This window comes from Amblyomma americanum, chromosome 8 (assembly GCF_052857255.1).
Source record: "Amblyomma americanum isolate KBUSLIRL-KWMA chromosome 8, ASM5285725v1, whole genome shotgun sequence".
Taxonomy (NCBI): domain Eukaryota; kingdom Metazoa; phylum Arthropoda; class Arachnida; order Ixodida; family Ixodidae; genus Amblyomma; species Amblyomma americanum.
In genome coordinates, this window is record NC_135504.1 from 45,913,720 (window position 1) to 45,931,913 (window position 18,194).

Genomic DNA, 18,194 nt, shown 5'->3' on the forward strand with positions numbered 1-18,194 from the left:
TAACACGTTGGACCGTACGTAATATTCGCACAAGTGGCCATTTATTGACTACGTTGGTGTCTGCTGGCCAAAATATGTATTGAAGGAAATGTTCCGAAACGTCTACCTTGCAGTCTTTCCTGCAGTTAGGTTGGCTGTATCTAGTAGGTCTGATATTTCAAGCATTCACAGCTTTCCAGAACAATGCTTCAAGCATAATTTTCTGCCCTTAATAGCTGCAAGGGAGGTGTGGTCTTGGTCAGCCCTCCATTTCATACGTGATCAGCCCTCCATATCATATGTGACCTCTTCGATATGTGACCAAGCGCGCGTTGCACGTGCAACCACCTCTAGAAATGCTTTTTTCTTTATTAGCGGAAGGATATAAAGCTCTGTATGAAGGACTTGAAGGGCCGCGTTGGTGAATCCTCAGTTCCTTACTTCAGCGGTCCTTCGAGCAGTCTTCAAAGGAAACGCACTGACCACGCTTGTTACGGTAAAAGCCCCCTGAACAGAAACAACCGGAGAGACATTCCAGAGTGCAGTTCTCAGGGCGGGTCATCCGTCTGCAGGTGAGTTCCGCGCAGTCACGACTTGCGCAGTCCTGGTGCTCTTCCCTCGGAGGGCACCCCTTTTCTGCAAGCAAGAATTCACAGGAAAAAAATATCAATGCTTAAACGAATTTAAAGTGATCGTACTAGGATTAAATTCTCTATGCATACTTGTCGAGCTTCTCGAGTCAAATAACAGAAATAATAATAAAGTTCTGGTTCCTCATTACATCGCTTCTTCATGGTACTCGTTGATTTGGCGTACGGTGCGTAGTAGCCAGCAGCTTGACGATGATGAAAGTACAACACAGAGGAAACAGATACAATCAGCTTTATGTAAGCAATTTGACTGGAGTAAATAAAGAGACGTCGACGCAAAAGTAACAGACTGCTCACTTTCAGCTAACAAAGCTGGAACGTGTACGTCGGCTGTCCACAAGCTGGCGCCCGCCCGCGTCACTCGAAAGTGTCTCACACACAAAAAAAATTATTTATACACTCCACACTATTTTTAAACAGTTCGTATCTGTTAGTCGCGCCCGCATGAACACCAGCAGTTTGCGCGCCGCCCGCACATTTCACAACGCAGCAGCCTAGAGGGCGAGAGAGGAGTTCGGCAGCGTTCGTGCGTTCACTAAGCCGGAGCTTGGTTGGTCGGCCGGCACCAACGCTATTGCGATGCTGCATGCTGCACCTCTTCCCCCGAGTTTTCTGTATGGCATGCGAACCTTCTTCCACCCTTCTGTCAAACGGGAGGATGAAGGCCGTGCGCCTGTGTGCGCAGGCGTGCACTCCTGCCTTCCAGTATGATTTGCAAAAAAACATTAAACGCCAGTGCGTTAAAGTTAACGTTGGACGACAAACCCTGTGTCTGCTTTTGTGAAACATCCTCACTGTTCGAGGGCTTACTGATGTTGAAAAGTAGTTTCACTGAAATGCAAAATGATGGCCATGCGGAGACGAAGCACTGTCGTTTAGGTCTCTTCACTGAACATTCGTTCGGTTGGACAAACAGAGGCCTTGTGCGAGCGTTGAACACCGCAGTATAGATAAAATACATGAAACGCGCACTTAGTAAATCATGACCACCAATTAGCGCAACTATATTATATGAGCAATGATGAGCAACGAGGCAATATTTGAGCGCAGCACGAGTGTCGATTTCTGGGAATTGGTGCGCCAGGGGACGCCAATGCTATCGCGTGCATAATTCAACGCTATCTGAAGCCATATACGGAAAACCTTATTTTGTAGTGCCTTAAGCTTTCCCAAATAAAGAGAACAAAATCCTGCATATGATCTGCTGAAAAAAAAACGTTTTGTTCATGCAAATTTCGCAGACATAAAGTCGCAACATTTTTAAAAAGCTGTGAAAAATGATTCAAAAAGCTGAACGCGTCTAATAGGAAAGCCTGCATCATGATAACGAAAACACTTCCACCGTTTTGCATTCATTTTACGAATATCAGCGTATGTTGACTGGTAAGACGGGGATCTGATTTTCATTTGACTCAAGAAATCTTGCTCAAATACAGTAGCGAATAGTGACCAATTTCATCACATCAAAAAAAGATAGTCATCTTATTTTTATTTACTCCCTACGACCTACCTGAGCGGAGTGGTACAGCTGCAACTGAAGGCTAGCAAGGAATTACACCTTATAAATTCATTCTCACTCTGCCATCCGGTAAGCGGCCTGATCAGCCCATGTACTGGAGCGAACACCTAGGTTCGACGGTGGATTCAGCTTATCTCCCCGGACAATGCAAAATTTTCTTTCGGCCGAAATGTCGTGACAGACTTGTAGAGCTCTATTTTCTATTAGTATGGTTGCGCTTCAACGAATGGTAGTGAGCAAATACTACTTTACTACAGTCTACTGCAACTGGGTGATTCTCTTGAGAATTAGATACTCACATTTCTTATTTAGAGACATTTACTGGCTTGAAGTACAAGCTCAATAATGAGGTAATGCATTATGTTATTTCAAAATTCAACCATTAAGAAATACTGAACATATATATGTTTCCTATTATTGAATAGTTTCAATTGATAAAATCAAATATTGCAAACTCGACTTCCTGCTGATCGATTAGTGTTACAGTTTATTACGAACATTTGGCAGAATTTCAGGAATAATATTTAGGGCTTCTCTTGGCCTAGCTTCGCTTTCAATACCTTCAAACGTTTACAGGCTAGTTGCAAAAATGCAATGGTTCCTGATGTAAATATTTGATCAGTTGCATCGTTAAGTGAATTGATGGATCGTAAAGGGTTGACTGCTTACTCTTGTTAAGATGACTACAGTTGAGTTTGAATCGGAATTTTACGATCCTTTAGGGTACGTTTAGAGGTCAGTCATATTATGCCGGGTCGCCAACCGAAGTGGACTCAAGTAAAAATAGATTATAATAATTTGCGTAGCTTTTTCTATGGGACACTCTTTTGCAAAACGGACATGAGTTTATTAAAGGTAGCATTTTAGGGATACGCTCGCCCTGCATGACAAAAAAAATCTTTATCCCTTCTGTTTCATTGTTTTAGAGGTAGGTACGGAAATTGTCAAAAAGCATCTTTGAATGAAAAGGTTGTTCAGGCGCTTGACTCAGAAATCAGAATGTGCAAAACGAAATAACAGGAAACGTTCATAACACTATATCCAGGAAAACTGCAACACTCATTGTCGCAAAATAGTGTCGGGCTTCTTCCTTAGAGGAATAGAGTCCTCGGGCTTGAAAGAAACATTACCAACATGTGTAAGCAAGCAGAGTTTCCCGTTATAAGTCGCGTTTTTTGGTTTTTCACTCGACTTATTGTGAGAACAGGTGCACGGAAATTCCACAAAGTGCACTCAGCTTTCTCATGCGATCCTGAATTGGCAGTAGTTATGGAGGAGGGAAAAAAAGGAATTTTTAAGGATTCTACTTAGCCAGTGCAATACTCTGCGTAACGCGGAATAATTTGCTAGCACACAAGTTCAAATCACTCAGAAGGAGATAGCAAGAAGCTAACGTTAACATATTGCATCCACGGTGACCATACGCACCAAGAGAAGTAAAAATACCCGAAAGCACATCTTCGGGTTGAATATGCAGTGTAGAGAAACATGAATTTACCTGTGGCGCAGGCCAGTGTGAGCACAGCAGAGGTGATGAGACCAAGTGCTAGAGGAAAATTAGTGTGCTGGTTCATAGCGTCACAAATCTGTGCATAAACGACGCAGCTAATAAAAAAATGCACGAAAACACTTTCTTATTGTTCTGTACACATTTGCTACGCTTGGGTGTCCAGCAGTAAGCGGAGCGTGCCTGTTTAGTCTATTTGTACCCCTCCAGTTGAAAGCGCGACACTTTTCAAAAAAAAAAGTCCGCCGTGGGACGGTAGTAAACTTCATAAAAAGCTTAGCGCTAATTTGTGACCCTGGGTAGTGTGCTTCCTGAAAAGGACAAGCCCGCTTTACATTCAGACGCAGCTCAGCGGGAGCTTTTTATCAACACCTCTCCCTATGTAATTTTTTGTTGCTTAGAATATCGCGTCTTGTGAATGAGGCAGTCCGCAGCAAATAAAGTGAGCATTTCATGCAGCAGCTGGACTCAAGGGAACCAAAAGGAGTTGCGGATTTCCGCACAAAACGAAGAAGGTGGCGGAGTGGCTGGCCCCGGGGCCTGCTTATAAGAAAGACCTCGCTGAGAGTTCTAACAAGAGAAAAAAGAAGATACTTAAACGCTTCCTGCCTTATTGCTGCTCTAGAGAGCGGGGAGCTCTTTTTGTGTTCTTATGTCAACCCAGAAAGATATTAGAAGTCTGTACGTGAATATATTTTGGAAACTTGTTAGCATTTATTCATATGAAAGCCTTTCATTCTGGCTTTTACTTGTTGTGCGGTGTGTCCCCGTAGGTTGTGTTTTCGTGCTGGATGCGATAAGTGAGGCATATCTACTTTCTTTTTTGAAACTGCTATGATCGAGATAGACAGCCAGGAAAGGGCCGAGTTAAGTTTTAAGTTACTGTTCCCAAGAGTAAACTCATATACTAGTGAATAACCATTTGAAGATTGATGCACCTACTACATGATTGTTTATTGGTTCTTTAGTACAAGTATTTTCCCGTGCTTTTGATGATTCCAGCCAGTTTTGCAATTGTTAGAATCCTCAGTTGTTATTATTGCCCCTGAAGCGATGGCACACATCCACGGCGGTGGATTGGACAGAGTTTGCTGCAGGCCCGAAAAGGAGAAAAATTCATTCAGACTTATCCCAAGCGGCTCACAGAGAAAGGTATCACATTGCCCGTCGTCTCTGTCAAAAGTCTCTTCCTCTTTTTTTCTCGCTCTCTAGCAGGGCAGGTGAGCACGGCTGTGGTGGTCTTCTTTTTATAATTTCAGTCGAGCTTGTTATCTTCATTTTTGCTTACCTCCTTTGCACTGAAGTTCCAGCGAGATGGTTCACGTAGAACACACAGCGCAAGTAGGAAGTGAAGCGCCGTTTATAGGACGAGAGAATTACCACCAGCTGCTAATTTCTACGAAGATGTGTTAGATTTACTTTTGTGTCCCACGCTATCATTTATGCAGCTGGAATCTCTCCTTACATTATGGCCGGATGTCCCTTATAAGCGGAAAATGGCAGCAGGAAAGCATTACGCAGCAGAGAATCGATTGTAATGAAAATAATTTAACTTAGCGTGGGACACTATTTACCTACCTTCGAACAAAATTTGCCTTAAGAACTTAATGAAAAAGCCTTACTGGATGAAGAAAAAGAAAGAAAAGTACGGTCTTGTGCAAGCATACTTCGGATGTGAAGAGTTTATTTATTGTGCTGGCTCCGAAATCTCACGTCCGGAAGGCACCTAAGTTTACTCTTGTGTAGTTTCACGAATTATAATTCTTCAGTTAAATATATCTATTGAGAGCACGCTTGTGCAGGCACGATACCTTGCACAAATGCTCAACGAACAACACTTGGGGATGCAGCATAAGCATAATGTGCATGCTTAAAGCCAACACCCTAAAACTGGAAACTGGCGCAGTGTGCGGTTTGATAGGTGTGGTATGAAATTCCTTCTCCTAGGCCTGGGGACTTGCCCTAATCGGATTAGACTAGGCATGCAACAGAGCTGGCTAAATAAGGGTCCAGAAGATTTGTATGGCGCACACACAACGCCAACGAGCAAGAACAACACATGTGGCACAGCTGTGCTTGGAAAATAGGCCCATGCGGCATAAGTTAACTGGAAGCCCTAAACTACGGTGTCCCTCATAGCTCATATCACATCCGGACATAAAAACCCACATATCGCCATCTTAGTGCTTTCATCAAAACTTCGACCATCACGCTGAGATATTTTCTTGTTTGGCGCTAGCTAACTCCATGAATACGACGTTCACAGTAGGACACCTTATAAGTAACAACTGGGTAACAATGCCATGAGAGGAAGCTTTGCGAAAACATAAACTTTGATGAGCATTCGACCTTGCTTCGTTTGGTACAGGAGACCGGGGCAAGCCATGTACACCACAAACACAGATGACACTTATGAATTTACAATTCTGGAGCTACAAATTTAAAGTGCCAAATAAGCACTTTGTATGCATAACATTATCACGTAATGACGGCCAGTTGAAAATTCACTTTATTTTCAGCATTACATCGTACTTCTTGCTTTCCTGTTCAACATATGATTACAAACTTCTTCATGAATTCGTAGAAAACACTTTCCTGCATGCCATTTTACATTCCGTCGGGATTCAGTCCGGTGAAAAATTATTCAATTTAATAAAGTACGTATTTTACCTATTTAATTCAATGTTTCCTGCGAAAACGTACGAGAAAGCTTGATGGCAAATGTAAACGACCTCTTTGCATTCCTCTAATCTATTTCTTGAAATAATATTCGAGTGCCTTTTGTTAAAATATTCTGTAGTTTTGCGAAAACCGTATTTGCATACAAAAACCATTTTTCAGCGAGAGATTGCAAGCATCCTCGGTGTGAAGGATATTGGTATTTGAGGAGCATAATTAACGCGGTTAATTTCTATTTCATATTCCGTGATAGAACATATTTCAGATTGCACTATAATAAAAAAACGTTATTATTGAATCGGATGCAAGACTGGTTGAGGCTTAGAGCGCTGCTGTCAATGCAATCGCGTTATGCACTGCCTCCGTTGCAGGTGCACAGCACGCTCTTTGTATACAGTTGTAGCGTGCGGCGCTGATTCCTCGGGAGGTGCGTAGCGTTCATCTTCATTGCATGCTGGATATCGCTCTCCTTCCACGGCTGGAGCGTACCGCGCTGATTCTTTGGGAGATGTGTAGCGTTCATCTTCATTGCCTGCTGAATATCGCTCTCCTTCCACGGCTGGAGCGTACCGCGGTGATTCCTTGGGAGGTGCGTAGTGTACTTACTCATTGTCTGCTGAATATCGCTCTCCATCCACGGCTGGAGCGTACCCCGCTGATTCTTTGGGAGGTGTGTAGCGTTCATCTTCATTGCCTGCTGAATATCACTCTCCTTCCACGGCTGGCGTAAACCACGGTGATTCTTTGGGAGGTGCTTAGCGTTCATTTTCATTGCCTGCTGAATATCACTCTCCTTCCACGGCTAGAAGACACCGCGCTGATTACTTGGGATGTGCTTAGCGTGCTTCTTCATTGCCTGATGAATATCTCTCTCCTTCCACGGCTGAAGGATACCGCGCTGACTCCTTGGGAGGTGCAAAGCCTGCTACATCATTGTCTGCTGAATGTCCCTCTAATTCTACGGCTGTAGGATACCGGGCTGATTCCGTATGAGGTGCGTGGCCTGATTCTTTATTGTCAGTTCAATATCGCTCTCCTTCCATGGCTGGAGCGTACCGCGCTGATTCCATGGAAGGTGAGCAGCCTGCTTCTTCATTATCTACTGAATATTGCTCTCCTTTCACGGCTGGAGCGTACCGCGGTGATTCCTTGGAAGGTGCGTAGCGTACTTACTCATTGTCTGGTGAATATCGCTCTCCTACCACTGCTGGAGCGTAAAGTGCAGATTCCTTGGGAGGTGCGTAACGTGTTTCTTCATTGCCGGCTGAATATCACTCTCCTTCCACGGCTGAAGTAAACCGCGGTGATTCTTTGGGAGGTGCGTAGCCTCCTTCATGTCTGCTGAATATAGCTCTTCATCCACGGCTGGAGTGCACCGCGCTGATACCTTGGAGGGTGCGTAGCCTGCTTCTTCATTGCCTGTTGACTATCGCTTTCCTTCCACGGCTCGAGGATACTGCGCTGATTCCTTTGGAGGTGCGTAGCGTACTTATTCACTGTCTGCTGAATATCGCTCTCCTTTAAGGGTGGAGGATACCGGGCTGATTCCTTAGGAGGTACGTGGACTGAGTCTTCATGGTCTGCTGCATATCGCTCTCCTTCCACGGCTGGAGCGTACCACACTATTTCTTGGGAGGTGCGTAGCCTGCTTCTTCATTGTCTGCTGGATATCGCTCTACTTCCACGGCTGGAGCGTACCGCGGTGATTCCTTTGGAGGTGCGTAGCGTACTTACTCATTGTCTGGTGAATATCGCTCTCCTACCACGGCTGGAGCGTACAGCGCTGATTCATTGGGAGGTGCGTAACGTTCTTCTTCATTGCCTGCTGAATATCTCTGCTCCACGGCTGGAGTAAACCGCGGTGATTCTTTGGGAGGTGCCTAGCGTTCATCTTCATTGCCTGCTGAATATCTCTCCTTCCACGGCTGGAGTAAACCGCGGTGATTCTTTGGGAGGTGCGTAGCACGCTTCTTCATGTCTGCTGAATATCGCTCTCCTTCTACGGCTGGAGTGTACCGCGCTGATTCCTTGGGAGGTGCGTAGCGCTCATCTTCATTGCATGCTGAATATCGCTTTGATTCTACGGCTGGAGCATACCGCGCTGATTCTTTGGGAGGTGTGTAGCGTTCATCTTCATTGCCTGCTGAATATCGCTCTCCTTCCACGGCTGGAGCGTACCGCGGTGATTCCTTGGGAGGTGCGTAGCGTACTTACTCATTGTCTGCTGAATATCGCTCTCCTTCCACGGCTGGAGCGTACCGCGCTGATTTCTTGGGAGGTGTGCAGCGTTCATCTTCATTGCCTGCTGAATATCGCTCTCCTTCCACGGCTGGAGCGTACCGCGGTGATTCCTTGGGAGGTGCGTAGCGTACTTACTCATTGTCTGGTGAATATCGCTCTCCTTCCACGGGTGGAGCGTACCGCGCTGATTTCTTGGGAGGTGTGCAGCGTTCATCTTCATTGCCTGCTGAATATCGCTCTACTTCCACGGCTGGAGCGTACCGCGGTGATTCCTTTGGAGGTGCGTAGCGTACTTACTCATTGTCTTGTGAATATCGCTCTCCTACCACGGCTGGAGCGTACAGCGCTGATTCATTGGGAGTTGCGTAACGTTCTTCTTCATTGCCTGCTGAATATCTCTGCTCCACGGCTGGAGTAAACCGCGGTGATTCTTTGGGAGGTGCGTAGCACGCTTCTTCATGTCTGCTGAATATCGCTCTCCTTCTACGGCTGGAGTGTACCGCGCTGATTCCTTGGGAGGTGCGTAGCGCTCATCTTCATTGCATGCTGAATATCGCTTTGATTCTACGGCTGGAGCATACCGCGCTGATTCTTTGGGAGGTGTGTAGCGTTCATCTTCATTGCCTGCTGAATATCGCTCTCCTTCCACGGCTGGAGCGTACCGCGGTGATTCCTTGGGAGGTGCGTAGCGTACTTACTCATTGTCTGCTGAATATCGCTCTCCTTCCACGGCTGGAGCGTACCGCGCTGATTTCTTGGGAGGTGTGCAGCGTTCATCTTCATTGCCTGCTGAATATCGCTCTCCTTCCACGGCTGGAGCGTACCGCGGTGATTCCTTGGGAGGTGCGTAGCGTACTTACTCATTGTCTGGTGAATATCGCTCTCCTTCCACGGCTGGAGCGTACCGCGCTGATTTCTTGGGAGGTGTGCAGCGTTCATCTTCATTGCCTGCTGAATATCGCTCTACTTCCACGGCTGGAGCGTACCGCGGTGATTCCTTTGGAGGTGCGTAGCGTACTTACTCATTGTCTGGTGAATATCGCTCTCCTACCACGGCTGGAGCGTACAGCGCTGATTCATTGGGAGGTGCCTAGCGTTCATCTTCATTGCCTGCTGAATATCTCACCTTCCACGGCTGGAGTAAACCGCGGTGATTCTTTGGGAGGTGCGTAGCACGCTTCTTCATGTCTGCTGAATATCGCTCTCCTTCTACGGCTGGAGTGTACCGCGCTGATTCCTTGGGAGGTGCGTAGCGCTCATCTTCATTGCATGCTGAATATCGCTTTGATTCTACGGCTGGAGCATACCGCGCTGATTCTTTGGGAGGTGTGTAGCGTTCATCTTCATTGCCTGCTGAATATCGCTCTCCTTCCACGGCTGGAGCGTACCGCGGTGATTCCTTGGGAGGTGCGTAGCGTACTTACTCATTGTCTGCTGAATATCGCTCTCCTTCCACGGCTGGAGCGTACCGCGCTGATTTCTTGGGAGGTGTGCAGCGTTCATCTTCATTGCCTGCTGAATATCGCTCTCCTTCCAGGGATGGAGCGTACCGCGGTGATTCCTTGGGAGGTGCGTAGCGTACTTACTCATTGTCTGCTGAATATCGCTCGCCTACCACGGCTGGAGCGTAAAGCGCTGATTCCTTGGGAGGTGCGTAACGTGCTTCTTCATTGCCTGCTGAATATCACTCTCCTTCCACGGCTGGCGTAAACCGCGGTGATTCTTTGGGAGGTGCTTAGCGTTCATTTTCATTGCCTGCTGAATATCGCTCTCCTTGCACGGCTGGAGCGTGCCATGGTGATTATTTGGGGGGTGCGTAGCCTGTTTCTTCATTGTCTGCTGAATATCACTCTCCTTCAACGGCTAGAAGACACTGCGCTGATTGCTTGGGATGTGCGTAGCGTGCTTCTTCATTGCCTGATGAATATCTCTCTCCTTCCACGGCTGAAGGATACCGCGCTGACTCCTTGGGAGGTGCAAAGCCTGCTTCTTCATTGTCTGCTGAATATCCCTCTACTTCTACGGCTGGAGGATACCGGGCTGATTCCGTATGAGGTGCGTGGCCTGATTATTGTCAGCTGAATATCGCTCTCCTTCCATGGCTGGAGCGTACCGCGCTGATTCCTTGGAAGGTGAGCAGCCTGCTTCTTCATTATCTACTGAATATTGCTCTCCTTCCACGGCTGGAGCGTACCGCGGTGATTCCTTGGAAGGTGTGTAGCGTACTTACTCATTGTCTGGTGAATATCGCTCTCCTACCACGGCTGGAGCGTACAGCGCTGATTCCTTGGGAGGTGCGTGTCCTGAGTCTTCATTGTCTGCTGTATATCGCTCTCCTACCACGGTTGGAGCGTACTACGCTGATTTCATGGGAGGTGCGTAGCCTGCTTCTTCATTGTCTGCTGAATATCTCTCTCCTTCCACGGCTGGAGTAAACCGCGGTTATTCTTTGGGAGGTGCTTAGCGTTCATCTTCATTGCCTGCTGAATATTGCTCTCCCTCCACGGCTGGAGCGTACCGCGGTGATTCCGTGGAAGGTGCGTAGCGTACTTACTCATTGTCTGGTGAATATCGCTCTCCTACCAAGGCTGGAGCGTACAGCGCTGATTCCTTGGGAGGTGCGTAACGTGCTTCTTCATTGCCGGCTGAATATCACTCTCCTTCCACGGCTGAAGTAAACCACGGTGATTCTTTGGGAGGTGCGTAGCCTGCTTCTTCATGACTGCTGAATATCGCTCTCCTTCTACGGCTGGAGGGTACCGGGCTGATTCCTTAGGAGGTGCGTGTCCTGAGTCTTAATTGTCTGCTGTATATCGCTCTCCCACCACGGCTGGAGCGTACTACGCTGATTCCTTTTGAGGTGCGTAACGTGCTTCTTCATTGTCGGCTGAATATCTCTCCTTCCACGGCTGGAGTAAACCGCGGTGATTCTTTGGGAGGTGCTTAGCGTTCATCTTCATTGCCTGCTGAATATCGCTCTCCTTCCACGGCTGGAGCGCACCGCGGTGATTCCTTGGGAGGTGCGTAGCGTACTTACTCATTGTCTGGTGAATATCGCTCTCCTAGCACGGCTGGAGCGTACAGCGCTGATTCCTTAGGAGGTGCGTAGCGTGCTTCTTCATTGCCGGCTGAATATCACTCTCCTTCCACGGCTGAAGTAAACCACGGTGATTCTTTGGGAGGTGCGTAGCCTGCTTCTTCATGACTGCTGAATATCGCTCTCCTTCTACGGCTGGAGGGTACCGGGCTGATTCCTTAGGAGGTGCGTGTCCTGAGTCTTAATTGTCTGCTGTATATCGCTCTCCCACCACGGCTGGAGCGTACTACGCTGATTCCTTTTGAGGTGCGTAACGTGCTTCTTCATTGTCGGCTGAATATCTCTCCTTCCACGGCTGGAGTAAACCGCGGTGATTCTTTGGGAGGTGCTTAGCGTTCATCTTCATTGCCTGCTGAATATCGCTCTCCTTCCACGGCTGGAGCGCACCGCGGTGATTCCTTGGGAGGTGCGTAGCGTACTTACTCATTGTCTGGTGAATATCGCTCTCCTAGCACGGCTGGAGCGTACAGCGCTGATTCCTTAGGAGGTGCGTAGCGTGCTTCTTCATTGCCGGCTGAATATCACTCTCCTTCCACGGCTGAAGTAAACCACGGTGATTCTTTGGGAGGTGCGTAGCCTGCTTCTTCATGACTGCTGAATATCGCTCTCCTTCTACGGCTGGAGGGTACCGGGCTGATTCCTTAGGAGGTGCGTGTCCTGAGTCTTAATTGTCTGCTGTATATCGCTCTCCCACCACGGCTGGAGCGTACTACGCTGATTCCTTTTGAGGTGCGTAACGTGCTTCTTCATTGTCGGCTGAATATCTCTCCTTCCACGGCTGGAGTAAACCGCGGTGATTCTTTGGGAGGTGCTTAGCGTTCATCTTCATTGCCTGCTGAATATCGCTCTCCTTCCACGGCTGGAGCGCACCGCGGTGATTCCTTGGGAGGTGCGTAGCGTACTTACTCATTGTCTGGTGAATATCGCTCTCCTAGCACGGCTGGAGCGTACAGCGCTGATTCCTTAGGAGGTGCGTAGCGTGCTTCTTCATTGCCGGCTGAATATCACTCTCCTTCCACGGCTGGAGTAAACCGCGGTGATTCTTTGGTAGGTGCGTAGCCTGCGTCTTCATGTCTGCTGAATATCGCTCTCCTTCCACGGCTGGAGCGCACCGCGGTGATTCCTTGGGAGGTGCGTAGCGTACTTACTCATTGTCTGGTGAATATCGCTCTCCTAGCACGGCTGGAGCGTACAGCGCTGATTCCTTAGGAGGTGCGTAGCGTGCTTCTTCATTGCCGGCTGAATATCACTCTCCTTCCACGGCTGGAGTAAACCGCGGTGATTCTTTGGTAGGTGCGTAGCCTGCGTCTTCATGTCTGCTGAATATCGCTCTCCTTCCACGGCTGGAGCGCACCGCGGTGATTCCTTGGGAGGTGCGTAGCGTACTTACTCATTGTCTGGTGAATATCGCTCTCCTAGCACGGCTGGAGCGTACAGCGCTGATTCCTTAGGAGGTGCGTAGCGTGCTTCTTCATTGCCGGCTGAATATCACTCTCCTTCCACGGCTGGAGTAAACCGCGGTGATTCTTTGGTAGGTGCGTAGCCTGCGTCTTCATGTCTGCTGAATATCGCTCTCCTTCCACGGCTGGCGTGTACCGCGCTGATTCCTTGGAGGGTGCGTAGCCTGCTTCTTCATTGCCTGCTGAATATCGCTTTCCTTTCACGGCTCGAGGATACTGCGCTGATTCCTTTGGAGGTGCGTAGCGTACTTATTCACTGTCTGCTGAATATCGCTCTCCTTCTACGGCTGGAGGATACCGGGCTGATTCTTTAGGAGGTGCGTGGCCTGATTCTTCATTGTCTGCTGTATATCGCTCTCCTTCCACGGCTGGAGCGTACCACGCTGATTTCTTGGGAGATGCGTTGCCTGCTTCTTCATTGTCCGCGGAATTTCGCTCTCCTTCCACGGCTGGAGGATACCGCGATGATTCCTTGGGAGGTGCGTAGCGTGCTTTTCATTGTCTGCTCAATATCGCTCCTTCCACGGCTGAAGCGTACCGCGCTGATTCCTTGGGAGGTGCGTAGCGTGCTTCTTCATTGCCTGCTGAATATCGCTCTCCTTCCATGGCTGCGGCGTACCACGCTCATTCCTTAGGAGCTGCGTAGCATGCATTTTCACAAAGTCGGGTACTGCATATGGGTCGTGTTTTAACAAATAATTTATAATTGCGATGAGGTGTAGTATGTGTCCATGAGGTGGACAAATTTTGCGGGTTGCAAGGTTTTCTGATACATGAAGCAAACGCCGCCTTAACACTCTTTTATGCGAGTCACCCTCTGTGGTTGTAACGGGCGCGTCCTAGAGAGGAAGACATAATCCTATATGCCGATGACACTAACGTTTTTTTTTTCGGGTGAATATTTATGCGCTGTTCAACGAGAAGCTAATATCTGGCTAAATAAAGTGTACGAGTGGCTTAGAAGAAACAAATTAGAACTAAACACTAAGAAAACGAAATACATTATTTTTCGGCCTCGTGGTAGGCATATCGATGACACCATAGTATTAAAGTAAAATTAACAAGTCATCCAGCGCTGCTGATTTCATAGATTTCTTGGAGTTGCGTGTGAAGAACATTTGAGCTGGTCAAATCATATCGACAACATAAAACTAGCATTGCAAGATCCATCGGTAATATAAATAAAGTAAGGAACTTATTACCTCCACAATTAAAAAAAAAGCTATATTATAGTCTAGTGCATTCACGCCTTCAATACTGCTTTTCCGCTTGGGGAACGGCGACAAAAACAAATATAGATAAGTTATTTGTTTTACAGAAACTCATATTACGCATTATTGGGAATGCACCCTAAACGAATCATTCCATCCGCTTTTCAAGACCAATATATTAACAATCGGAAACCTCATTAACAGGAAAACAGCAATTACAATATTCCACGCAATCAAGCTTAATGAAAGAAAATTTCTTCAAAAATGCCGCCCGAATGAACACCAAAATGACACAAGGTACACAACTTACAACAAGGGTAAAATACGAACTAACTACGGCATGCAACAGCAATCATTTGTTATACCAGATTTTTTAAATCGCTACCCTGCCTTTACGACGTTAGTAAATCAATTATTTTCGTTAGCAGTCTTCAGAAAAAAAGTTGGATGCTTATTTGTTGTCACTTTAGAAGCAATTTGACTTCCTAATCATGTCCGGTTGCTTTGAATGCCTGCTGTATATATATATATTGTGTTAACCCTCCAAGTCCGCTTTTTGTCAATGCCCGTCATATCTTTACCATTGTGCTCTGCTGTTGAGTGCATGTAACCGATTATTTTTCTCTTCACACCTTATGCTGAGGTGTTGTGTGAATTGAGAGGCTGACACTCGTCAGGCATCCGTGCCTTTTTGTCAGCTTCTTAGACAGATGTGAACTTTATTTTTCTTGTACCTGTCTGCCTGAAATAAACATTCATTCAAGAGCTGTTTCTAGTCGTAATTTTTAAAATAATTTCTTTGCCGATGGTACAGAAGTGTGGAGATAAAACAGTACAACAGATTTGTAGAGACAATTTTAGAGGTCTAGCGCAATAGTCAGCTAAAGGTGTTATAAGTTTGCCTTAGACATTTAGCCCTGCATGTTCAATTCAATTGAATTCTTAATTTTTTCAGAAATATTAGATCATGGAAAAGGTCAAGAGCTAAAAGTTGTATCGACAGCTTGACTAGGCCCATGATACCTTCTACAATGCAGCGGACGTGGGATCTACGTCATCTGCAATAAAAGAACGTCCAGCCGTGGTCACGCAAATCACCCAAATCTTATTTGAAACTTCAGATGTCTGTAATATTTATAAAAGTGGTGAACTTCAGCACCCTTGTCTGAGTATTACCGAACAAAAAATATGCATTGCATGCCAGCAATTATAAGGGCAGCGATAGATATTCTGGGAGCGCCAGTCATGGTTCCCAATTCTAAAGTAAACGTGGCGAAGAAGATTACACTAAGTATATGAGGGAAATTTCGCACTGGTTTACATTAAATGCCTGTGTAGTTTCTCAGAGCATGAAACTAAGGATTGAAAGTGAATAAGCGAATAAACATTTTTGCTTTCTGTGGAAAAGATGCGCGCTTTGACTTCTCTGTCTCCTCACAAAGTGGTACCGAGTTAACAGTAGTGCGACATGGCACTGTAGTAAAGGTAATTTCTGATTGAAACTGGAGCGCACATTATCGAATAATCTTCATATGCTCTTCAAACGACATGAACTTTGTACTTATAGTCATTGCTTTTGCACGAAGTGGCATGTGAATTTTATTTCTGTTGTTATTGCATTTATTAGTAATCCAAAGCGAGTATAAAATTCTTGGCGTTTCACGCTTTTACAGGTAGGAAAAAATATAATGCAGTACCACGGTCTGCATAATGAGACCAATTATCACTGATGTTTTCTCAAAGAAGAAAACTTTGGCAGACTCTTCCGGCGCTCTGTACAAAAACGGAATTGTTACCGACGGTTTATATAGCATCTACAGCTTACTAACACGTTAATATCAAAGGGCAATTTGCAGCAACAAATAAAAGCAATCGGTTTGATTTTTCCGCATCCCAGGTGGTAATTCTAAATGGCTGGCAGTTGAATATACTTTTGTAAAGGCATGTTTTTTATACAGTGGAACTTAGATGCCTTGAGAAGAAATAAATAAAGTGTATTTTACCTAATTATCTGCCAAAACCATGCCTGCCAAAATGACGTAAAATAAATAGAAGCAATACAAACCAACAGATAAATCCTTCAGAATTGCACAGGCCAGAATTTCGCATCGCATCTACTCCTCTGTGTCACTTCAGCCTACATTTTTGAGAGGGTGCAGTTCGCGCTAAGGAATATTTTGACTGCATTGGTCAACATTTGCCCATTGGAAACCCTAATCATGAGGGGATATGACTCTCTTCATTTGTGAGCACTGCGTATATTTTCCTGCGCATTTCGCGAAACCCTCGCCTCATCACTCCAAACTAGTTAGCTCAGAAAACCCGGGTAATGTTGCATCTCTATCAGTTTAACTAACAAAGTCGGTCCTGCTTTGAAATTCCTGTACCACCCTATCTTGGCGCAGCTGCACATGGTACGGATGCAGGCGGTTCTTCTACAGTATCGGCTGCACGGACTACTTGGAAACTACGTCGACATGGATCAGGTGGCGAGCGCTTGCTTGGGGATTCAGTTAGAATAGCGACAAAATGTTATTATTGACATCCTCACGCAAAACACGTGCTCTTCATGGTGTCCTCGTAAAACTGCCCCGGCTGTAGCAGGGTTTCGTAGGTACTGCACGCCGAATTGCCATTGTACTTGGCTGACTTCCTGGGTGCCATTGTTACAGAAGGTCTGCAGCTCACATTTTGCTCTCATGTGATGGCACGAGAGCGGGAGCCACGTGTGCCGTTTCTTCGTTCGTAAACGGCATATCTTCTATGCTTGAAACTCCAACAAAACTCCAATCGCACATGCGACTAGGGTCAACAAAGCGCATGGCAAACTTTGACCCCTGCTTGCAAACTTGAGAATCCTGTTTGGGAAGCTACAACACTGCCGCTAATATTCCCTTTAAAAAACCTTGATTGATATTAATCTTTAGCTTCTCAGTCTCAAAGCACCTCAGCGTGTCAGTATCGTGTGAGGCATCTCAGCATCGCCATGGCAAAAGCACGGCGGGCTCTGCAAAATTTACATCGTCACGCGAGGCATCTAGTTGACGCAGGCAAGTAAACCATTGCCAACGCATCTACCTACACCTACCGCTATAACGGAGCTGTCGACTGACAGCTGCAGGTTATTTCGTTTTCTCAAATCGTGGTTTAGAGCCGCACAATCATGCCATGCAAAAGTGCTAGTCATTTCTTTTTAATATCAAGCGATTTCTGTTCAGCTGGAAAAAAAGGTACACGCTGGGTTTTCTTATCGCAAAAATGTGTAATGCGTGTTTCTGAAGGTGCTTTCTAACTTAGGAAAACCAATTTATTCTCCAAAATGATATTAACAGCTCGGTTATTTGACCTAAATTTTTGGTATAATTGCAAAACTAAAATTGTCTGTGGTGCGCAAGGCGGCTGGCAGCTATATGCAAACTAGTTTCGCAGGTCACTATTTCTTTCTTTCAGTTTTTTAGCCTTTGGCCCCATATATCGGGACACCCAGTATGCATATATTGCTGCGTGCTAACGGGCAAGAAGATAAAGAGGAAAGAATGTGTTTGTGCTCGTGTGCGAATCAGTCATTTTGTCGGTGCGCTCACTTCTGTGCTCTGCAATGCCTACTGTGTCAATCGTTCGTTGCACTTTCTGCTCAAGGAGCCGGGTAGACTCTAATTTCTACACGCCCCCGAAGGACGCCTATGAACTCGTGAACCGTTGAGAAAAGAAGCTATAAAATAAAAGAAATTTTTGAAGCATGCTGTCATACTTAAAAGTCTAAAGCCTTATTCACGTGACGACTGGCGACCAGTCTTGAACATAGTAGTGCCTAATTTTTCCATATAGTATTTACAGGGCTTGTAAACATA

General features: G+C 46.2%; 1 long non-coding RNA gene across 1 annotated transcript; it reads right to left on the reverse strand.

Annotated features, from left to right (window-relative positions):
• Window positions 1–330: 330 nt before the first annotated feature.
• Window positions 331–3,808, reverse strand: LOC144100292 (uncharacterized). The gene is made up of 2 exons (XR_013307600.1): window positions 3,647–3,808; window positions 331–615 (listed from the first exon to the last, which is right to left on the reverse strand). It is a non-coding gene; the product is annotated as an uncharacterized LOC144100292 (long non-coding RNA).
• Window positions 3,809–18,194: the final 14,386 nt, after the last annotated feature.